Below are 10,300 nucleotides of genomic sequence, written 5' to 3' on the forward strand. Positions count from 1 at the left end.
CTGTTACTATTTTGCAGAACTCTCAAATTTTAAGTTTTTCCACCAAATGTATGTTCTTTTGCTTTGTTGGAAGGGAAAATGATGTTTAAAAGTCATCAATTTATTCTTAGGTTAAAGATTTTTTTTTTCTTAAGAAAAAAACACTTTAAGCCAGTTAAATAGAACCCAAATTAGTTTGTATCTTTGTATTTGGAAATCTATGCCACAGCGTTGGTTTAGCTCCTCAGAGAACAAAATCGGGGAAGGTGTCAGTTCCCATGTGATTTCCATTCAACACTCACTCACAGCAGGTCAACCATGTCTTTCCCAGCCAAGAAAACACGTAAAACTTCTTATTTATTTGTCACCTTGAATAACTTACTTAAATATTTGTATTATGTTTTCAAAATATTATACCCCTATGTGTTTATAGCCTTTGTGAAATGTATATGCACAAACACAGATCATTGACTACTAAGCTTATTGTATTGCCTCTTTCCTAAGTGATGTTTTCAAGTATTTGTGTCAGCCGGACGGCACATTTACAGTGGTGTTAAACACATATATCAAGGTTCATATAAACGCCACTTCTGCATTGAGAATCATCATGCAGAGACCTGAAGGCAGTTTAGGTGGCTATCCTGACTCTCAACACCAAGTTGTTTTTCCAATTATTCTCCAGACTTTAAACACAGACTACAAATAAAAAATTTATAGCATATAAAAAATATAAAGTCGAGTAGCACTCTTGTTTGAATTAGTATTCTACTAGAAGACATGAAAAATAATAGGAAAGACATTTCATTAAGGGAATTTTATATGTTTTTAATAAATATCTCAGCATCTGCATACTAATTTAAAAGAAATTTTTATTTCATACTATTAGAAATTGTCAGGAATAAATAAATATAACATCACATTTCTGAACCTGTGCATAAAACCATAGGAGCTGGGCACAGAAAGGAAATGTGCCCAGCTCCTATGGTTTTGTGCAGATGTTTAGAAATACACACAGGTAAGTCACAAGTCTATGTTGGAATTGTAGTCTTCTCTGTATTAGGTCATGTGTCTACTTTTCATATCCCATGGTTATTTTTTCCTCCTCTCTTAGACTATAAAAAATGTTCTAGCCGGAGTAAGGGACACTTATTCCTGATTGTTTCACAATAGTACTCCCATGTAAAATATCAACGGCACAGAAAACAGAGCTATTCAATGAAGATGTTATAATTGCTTAAGAAAACTACTTAAACAGGCTGGGCGTGGAGCTCACACCTGTAATCCCAGCACTGGGGAAGCCAAGGCAGGTGGGTTGCCTGAGCTCATGAGTTCGAGACCAGCCTGAGCAAGAGTAAGACCCTCATCTCTAAAAAAGAAAAAAAATATATAGCTGGGCATTGTGGCGGATGCCTGTAATCCCAGCTACTTGGGAGGCTGAGGCAAGAGAATCACTTAAACCCTAGAGTTTAAGGTGGTTGTGAGCTAAGATGTCATGGCACTCTCCTGAGGGTGACCAATTGAGACTCTCAAAAAAAAAGAGAAAACTACTTAACAAAAATTAGTAAGTTTTTCTTATAGTCAGTACTTACAGGTTACCTTGATTGTCTTTGAAAAAGAAGTCCATTAGAGATAAAGAAAATGTTTAAAACTCCACAAAGTTATCTACACAGTTTGCTGATGTCAGTTGTTCTAATCATGATTATTAGAGTCAAAATTGTAAATGGAACACTCTGTTCAAAACAAAATAATGTTGTTTTTAATTGTAATTTGTAATCAGCTGTAATTGATTGATGTGGTCATTTGTAATCTTGGCCTGATTTGATTAAATTTCAGAAGTCAGCTTGGTAGCTATGATTTCACACTTGGCTAAAAAGCCTTTCCTCCTCTAAGTTTGGATAGTTGGACTCATACATTATGTATGTCCTTTAATGGCCCACATAGCCAAGGGATGACACTTTAAATTGATGAGGGTTATATATTCATATGTAAAACAAATTAGTTTAGGAACAAATGAAGAATAGATTTGCAGTTGGGCTAGCATGAACTGTTACAATTATAGTGATTATTATAACCACAGTCTAATACCTTCCAGACATCAGCTATCATTATTGTGTCTCTGTCATAAAGACACAATTCTATCTCTCTCAAAAATATTATTTCATTGCAGGAATATTATTTATATAAAAATAGTTCACATGCTGCCAGCATTTCCATGTCAAACAACTATTTTCATAAATTTAGTATTGAGTTGCATAAAAATTTGCTTTAAGGCAGGCATATGTCAGACTATAATTCATCTCTTTAAGAGCTTTTGCTGCACTGTGTTCTAGAAACTTTGTTTTGAGAAAGATTATTAAACATATGACAATTTCATTCATGGTTGATACAATGACTTTCTCATATCTGTGGGGCCATATTCCTAACACATGACCTGAATATAACAGGTGGTCAAAAATAAAGAAAAAAATACATATTAAACTAATATTTATATTAGTTTATAATATTTATACTAATATGATATAAAACAAAATTTGATAGATTTTAAAGGCATTGGATCAGAAAATGTTTCATGTGATATGAGATAGCAACGCTCTCAGGGTTCATAAGGCTGATGCTTGGGTTTGCATGCTCGTATGTGAGATGTGCCACCCTCAAGCCTTTTTATGATGTTGGCACATTATCCATCTGGTGCAAAAGAAGAAAAATAAATAAATAAATTGTGATGATTATCTTTTACTCCTTATGAAATTTTAGGATATCATGTCTGACAGAGCTTTGTGGAATTTATGGATTTCTGGCATTAAAAAGAAGATGCATGAATGAAATGTTAATGTGTGTCTTACTGAGAAATGGTTCATGGAGAAAATAACTTCACTTTAATTTGGGAGGAACCAAAGGATTACAAAGTATTACTTCCTTAGTTAAATTTTCTCCAACGCCACAATTTGTAGGAATTATCAGAATAGTACTATTTTTCACAAACATAAAATGAACATTTGGGCCTTTGGGGACCCTAATGTAGTGTCTACTTTTTAAATGCTATTTTAAATTAATTTGAGACTTAAAAAATTATTTTGCAAAAAATAATACTCACAGTTTTCTTACACCCTTTACCCACTCTCCCCTAATATTTACTTAATTATGTACAACTAGCAATAAATATGATACTCTTAACAAACTTACAGACTTGTGGTAAATGGTGCTGGTTATCCTTCTAATGTTTGTGTATTGGTCCAGGTTCCAATCCCGTATCGAGTGGCATTTACATCTCAGGTTTTCTTAGTCTCCTTCACTCTGTGACAGCTTCTCAGTTTTCTTTGGTGGTTCATGGTCTTGTCACTTTTGGAGAGTACTGGCTGTGTTAGTCCTTTCAGGTGATGGTAGCAGAATACTGTAAACTGGGTATAAACTGGGTAGCCTGCAGATAGCAAACATTTGTATCACTCAGTTACAAAGGCTGAGAAGTTCAAGGCCACAGTGCTAGCAGACTCAGGGGTTGACAGGTGCTTTCTGATTTGTAGAAGATTCTACCTATGCTCGTACATGGTTTAATGTTAAGTTAGCTCTCTGGGGCCTCTTTTAGAAGGGTACTTTTTCCTCTTCATGGCTCATGCATGGCCATCTTTTAGCTGTTAAACTTTTCACGTGGCAGAAAAGTTAAGGGAGCACTGTGGAGTCTTTTTTATGGTAACACTTAATCCTCATGACCTAATCGCTTTCCAAAAGTCTTACTTTCAGATACCATCACACTGAGAATTAGATTTCAACACATGAATTGGGGAAGTACACAAATAATCTATACCACTTGACAATCATTTTCTTAAATATTCCTCAGTATTAAACATTGGGTTAGTCTGAAATATTTTAATGGTGAAATTGATGTAATGCATTTTTAGTAAGACTACCACAAAAGTGATTTTCTGTCCTCCTCATCAGATTGTATTAAAAGACATTTAATGGGCTCAGTGCCTGTAGCTCAGTGAGTAGGGCACATACACCAAGGCTGGTAGGTTCAAGCCTGGCCTGGGCCAGCTAAACAACAATAACAACTGAAACAGTAACAACAACAACAAAAATAGCCAGGCATTGTGGCAGGTGCCTGTAGTCCCAGCTATTTGGTAAGCTGAAGCAAGAGAATTTCTTAAGCCCAAGAGTTTGAGGTTGCTGTGAGCTGTGATGCCACTGCGTTCCACCAAGGGTGACATAGTAAGACTCTGTCTCAAAAAAAAAAGAAAAGAAAAAAAGAAATGAATGAATAAAAAATAAAGGTATTTAATGTCCACATGGAAAATTGAGGTAGGCACCTGTAGTCTCAGCTACTTGGGAGGCTGATGCAAGAGGATCACTGAAACCCAGGAGTTTGAAGTTGCTATGAGGTATGACACCACAGCACTCTAGCCTGGGCAACAGAAAATAATAATAATAATAATTTAAATGTATAAGCATCTTAGATGGAGTGACTGCAAGACAAAAAATGAAAATGTCACTGAGGATAGTGTTGCTCCTCCAACTAAGGGAAATTGTAATCTGAAGACTGTGGTATTAAAATCAGGGACTGATAAATTAATTCTTTGCTAGAGACAACACATTTTAATTGCCACCAACCTGTTGACCTTAGTAGGGTTTTCTTTGCAAATGCCCATGTCTACTGAATATAAATCATGCCAGTTATGAAACAGGAATCATTGGTGTAACACTGGCTGAGAAAATGGTTATAAGAATTCATATTATTCACATCAGCAGTGGGCCTTTTTAGACTCGATAGTAACTACATGTTCAGTGTTTAATTCAATTTTTCTTTCCTATATTCTACCTTTAACCTTAGTTCTTTTTGTTTAATGGTAACACCATTTAAATTTTACTCATTTATAGCAACACATTTGTGGCTGACCTAGTTTTTCTGAAACATTATTCCAAGATAATTACTGAGGGAGCTGCAAAGTATTACAATGAAGACCAGCATCTCCATCAAGTAGCAAGCCCTGGGTAGTGTTCACTGACCTTGTAAACTGGTGTTTGTTATTACCCCACCCCTCCTTGTCCTCACCCTACCAAATTTGATTGGTTTTCCCGCTTGTACTTAATAAGCACCAAAAGTGAAAGAAAGGCATGAAATGAGCTATTTCTGTCACATTTGATCTTTATTAAAAATTAAAATTTAGTGACATCCAAAATAAATGGCTGTACCTGTAAGGGCTAGGTAATTTTACCATTACCTAATTATAAATATCTGATTTTATTGTCTGCAGTGCATGTGCTAGATCTGTGGTATATAATAATACCAGTAAATATTACGAGAAAAGGTTTGCTCAATAGTGAAAACATTAAACAGAAAGTTCTTAGACCTAGTTGTTTACCCATATATTTTCAGAGTGGTTACAATAGCATCATCTATTATAATTTTGTATTCACTTCTTATTTTGATTTAAGTAAATTTTCTTTTTCTTGTGTAGTTTATTACTCTGAGTAGAAAAACTACATGTTTATTTTGGGTCATCTAAAATAAAGAAAAACCAGTGCAATGAAAAGTAACCTTGGAATCCCAGCCATGAAAGAAAATCACCTTTGTAGATTTCATATCAAAGTGAATATGAAATTGTGCATTTTTAACCTAAGCATCTTTAGCCTTTGTTTTAAACTCAGCACAAATACGGGAAAATGAATTTGCGGTGTTCAACTTTGTGAATGTAATAGTATTTGGTCGTTCATTTTTGGCTTTAATTTTTCATTATTATGCATAAAGCTTCAAGGACATCTTCCCACACAAAGTGCTGCTTTACCTTCTATCCACCCACATACATTTGGGAGTATCCCCTTAAAATTCTTGTTCAGTTTGTAAAATTAACAGAAACTAGCTCAAGTAGAAAGTTGGGGGAGTACTGGGGAAGCTCTTTGTAGGTGTGACGATTCAGAGGCTATTCATTCTCCTGTGAGATATACTGAAGTCAGGAGGAGAATTGATCAGGCTTCACAGAACCTGGAAACTGGCTGATTATCACGGAAACGTTTCTTTCCATGAAGCTACACAGTTTCCTCATCTCTGATGTCTCTGCTCCTTTGTTAACTGGATGGCAGCTTCACCTGATTTCTCCTGGTTTGGTAGGGTATAAGCACCCCTAACTGACGTTCTGCCCATCTGAGCTGATCCCCTCTGTGAGTTTTTACAGCTCTAGAAATTAGTAGATGGCCAGCTCTTAAAAGTGAGCCATGTGGACCAAGGTGACTGGCCCGCTAATTCTCTGGTTCTGTTTTAGAATCGTTAGATACATGTAGCTCAATCAATGGTCACCTTTGCACAAAACAAACAAAGCAATTTAAAAAAAAAAAAAAAACAAAAAACATACACTCCTTCATTCTTTGTCTTAATAGGATGCTAGGGACAAAACAGTTCGTTTATGCCAAAAGAAGGGAGGTTGGTAAGTCAGAAAACTGAAAGACAATACCTGTTATATCTATTATCGATTTAGTATAATGAGTGGGAGGTGCCTGGCTCTGTTATAAATATGTTATGCTTAAAAAATGAAGAACAGAAAGAAATCACCCTAGACTTAGCACTAACTAGGTTTCCAAACTATTTCCCCCACTAACTTTTCTTGAGATTATTTAGATATCTCTTGATAATTCTTCATGGAAGCCCGTGTGAAAGCAGACATGTTGATTCTGCGATTTGGTGGAATAAGTCATCAACATTCTAGTTTTTAACATTGATAAAACTGATTGTACAAATTTCTAATCAATGAAGAGTTCACCTCAGGGACAAGCCATAGAATTTCATTCTTGTAAAATTGTCTATCTCCCTTCAAAATCCAGAGGCCTGTGAAATACAGAGCCGAGGGTTGACTCCCCCAGTTCGCCCAGCACTGAGCATGAGAAGTTGCACCACGACTAGTTCTGCAGAGCACGGAAACTGTTACTGGGATTGTGCTTTCACACTGTGAAAGTGTCTAGATTGGGTGCTGTATCAGTATTTAATTTGGAGGGAGAGAGGTAGGAGATGGGGCATGAAGCTACAGAATATTTTAAAACTGTCAATTATTAGAGCTGTAGACTTTTAAGCATTTTTCATTTACAATAAGATAAGCTATCACCATGTTGTTCGCAAACATTTTCTCAATCCAGAGCCAATCACGATTTTGTCTATTCAAAGCAGCTGTTATAATTCTCAGTAAAACAACAACCTCTTCTCCTCCCAAGTATCTGCTTATTTCACTGAAATTTTGGCATGTTTTATCAAAAGTATTTCTTATTGACTCTAATTCATCCAGAGAGCACTACAGTAGGCATCAATCTGCAGAGTTCCAGCATCGGCGATTTGAAAGAAGATGGAATACCCTCAGAAATATTTTGAAAATGAGGCATTGATCTTATGAGTGATCTCACTATCTCTGTGCTTGCTACAATTTGTGCTGTCCCCCCGAGTTACTCATACATTCCAATGGCTTTTTACACTATGTACATGTGAATCAAAATATAACGTTGCACTCCATAAACAGGCAAAATTATTATACTATGGGCCAATCATAATTTAAAAAAAAAAAACTCATGATGCCTAAATTTACAGCTTTCATCTAAATCTGTTCTGAGTTTCAGATTTGTCTATCTAACTTTCCACTTGGCATTGGCGTTTGGAGTTTTCAAAAGCACCTCTAATTTAACATATCTGAGCTGAATCCTTGATTTTTCCTGCAAATATTTCCCATCCTTAATCTCCTGTCTTTTACTTCTCGGCAAATGACAACTTCAACCACTCTTCCCCAACATAAGCTCAGGAGTTGTCATCAAAACATCCTCCCCACCCTCACTAAACCTCATCAATCCACCCTCCAGCAACATCTCTTATGAAGGCCTGTTTTCCTGATTGAGTCTGCCCTTACCCGATTTCAAACCTGCATTCTCTTTTTCCAGAATTACTAAGAGGTATTTTCCTTAGTTTTGCTGATTTCCCTTGTATCCTTCTCTTCACAGCCAAGAAAGGGAAGAATCTTAAAATATAAGTTCACTAAGACATAACCACATTTTATAGAATATTTTTAAAATGTTCTGCCATTAGTTTATATTACATTTTTACAATGTACCTTGTTATACAAATTCTTCAAGAAGACTCAAAAGCATTTTATGATCTGACCCCTGCCCTCCTCTCTAGGGCCATATTTGCTACTTTGTCCCTACCTTGGCAAGCTCCCTCTACAATGGCCTTTTTAAAAATCTTAGTTAAACCACATTCTTTTAAAACTAAGAGTCATCACACCTGCTACTTCTTCTACTTGAAAGGCTTCTTCTTTACCTGTCTAACTTTTGAATTATGGTCTGACTTATGGGATAGAAATGATGATGACTTAGACCCAGTAACCTTCCCCATCAAGACACTCCTTTGGGATGATTATCTCTCTACCTCTCTGGTTTTAAGTTCCAAGAGCGTGATGCTATAGAACCCAAACTCGATCACTGTTCTGCTGGAGTGTAACCCACGAACTGCCACACAGGAGTTCCCTAATAAATTTCTTTTGACTGGCTGACCAGCAAAACACAAAAATACGTATTTTAAAATTAAAGAATAGGATTGAATCCAATTAAGAACATAGAGTGTGTCTCTTAGGATACAACCCACAAGTGATTAGTAAATAAATATTAAATGAATGATATTATGAAAGTCATCCAAAAGAAACAACTTATCTATAATAAATGTCATAGTTCAATTTTCTCTAAAAATCCTACCACCTGTTTTATTCCCAAAAGTTATACCATGTCACTGTGATGTGAAAGAAATCCATACCCACAAAGAAGTATTTGGATTCTTATATAGAAAATTTATAATTATTTAGAAACGGGAGATTGAAAACTGTTTAGTCGTTTTACTTTAAACTTTTTCCTGTTGAAACTCATTGGTTTGTTTTCCTTTTCATCTTTCAATACAGCAGCTCTAAGTTTGACATTTTTATCACCCCTATGGAATGCCTGGTTTTCCTTTGCAAAGCTCCCCTCACTTTTACAAGTAAAACAACCTTTCACTTTTACAAGGGAAACCTCGTGGCCTCAGACTACAGGCAAATTTCACATTCAGCTCTTCTGGACTGTTCTGACTTCATATGGTCACAGATCTGGAGGTCACAAAAAATAAATACATTATATAAGCAAAAATCTATTTAATTTAGGAAGGGAAGGCTACCTGCTGAGTTTGCTTATGATTCTTGGCAAAGGAAGAATTACTGAATTAATGTTTTATTTTAATTAACATTGGTAAGAATAGTTGTCTATCTGTGTATGTAATGTTTTGATACAATCATACCATGTGAATTAATCAAATCAGGGTAACTGGGGGATTCCTCATCTCAGGCATTTTTCATTTCTTTGTGTTGGGAACATTCACATTCCACTCATTTAGTTATTTCAATGTACACACGAGGTCCTCAAACTACAGCCTGTGGGCCACATGTAACCCGCCGGGTGTTTTTGCTGCACCTCCTGTCCCACTTAGCAGCCAACTCATCCTGGGGCCCGCAGTCCAGCCCTCCAACGGTCTGAGGGACAGTGAACTGACCCCTTGTTTAGAAAGTTTGAGGACCCCTAGTATACACTAACTTCTTGTTGGTTGTATTCACTTTGCTATGCGAGCCAGTATCGTTCATTCGATCTAACTATCTAACTACCCTTTGCATTCTTTAACCACCCTCACTGTATTCCCTCCCTCCTGCTGCCCTTCCCAGCCTCTGGTAGCCGTCATTCTACTCTCTGTCTCCATGAGATTGATAGTTTTTAATATTTATCGCCCACATGTGAGTGAGAGGGTGTGAGATTTGTCTTTCTACGCTCAGCTTATTTCACTTAACACAATGTTCTCCAGTCCCATCAACATTGCCAGAAATGGCAGAGTTCCGTTCTTTATTATGGCTATTTGATATTCCATTGTGTACATTTATCACAATTTCTTTATCCACTCATTCATGGAGGGACTTAGGTTGATTTTGAATTTGGCTGTTGTGAATAGCACCTCTGTAAACATGGGAGAGCAGATATCTTTTGAAGAGTATTGGCCTCTCATGAAAGCACACTGACTTATAACTCATCTGTAAATTGTCAAGTTGATCTGTGTGGAATTTAAGATCTCACTTTCTGTTACCCGCATTTTCTATCTTTTAACTGAAAAAACATTAACATTATTGAAATATCATTTTTTACTCTAGTCCCTTATGTTGAGTACCAAACTGTAACTACAAGTCATACCTCTGTTCATTTAGACTCCTAAGATTTTTATCTTTATTATTATAGGAGATTTGTGATTTTTTTTCTAATTATTAAAATATTGTGTAGAAACATAGTCTTT

General features: G+C 36.0%; 1 non-coding gene across 1 annotated transcript; it reads left to right on the plus strand.

The window, feature by feature from the left end:
• Positions 1-2,566: 2,566 nt before the first annotated feature.
• On the plus strand, positions 2,567-2,670 carry LOC111723239. The gene has a single exon (XR_002771822.1). It is a non-coding gene; the product is annotated as a small nucleolar RNA U13 (small nucleolar RNA).
• The last annotated feature ends 7,630 nt before the right edge of the window (positions 2,671-10,300 follow it).

Source organism: Otolemur garnettii, unplaced genomic scaffold (assembly GCF_000181295.1).
Source record: "Otolemur garnettii isolate 467f Iridium unplaced genomic scaffold, OtoGar3 scaffold00009, whole genome shotgun sequence".
NCBI classification, from domain to species: Eukaryota; Metazoa; Chordata; class Mammalia; order Primates; family Galagidae; genus Otolemur; species Otolemur garnettii.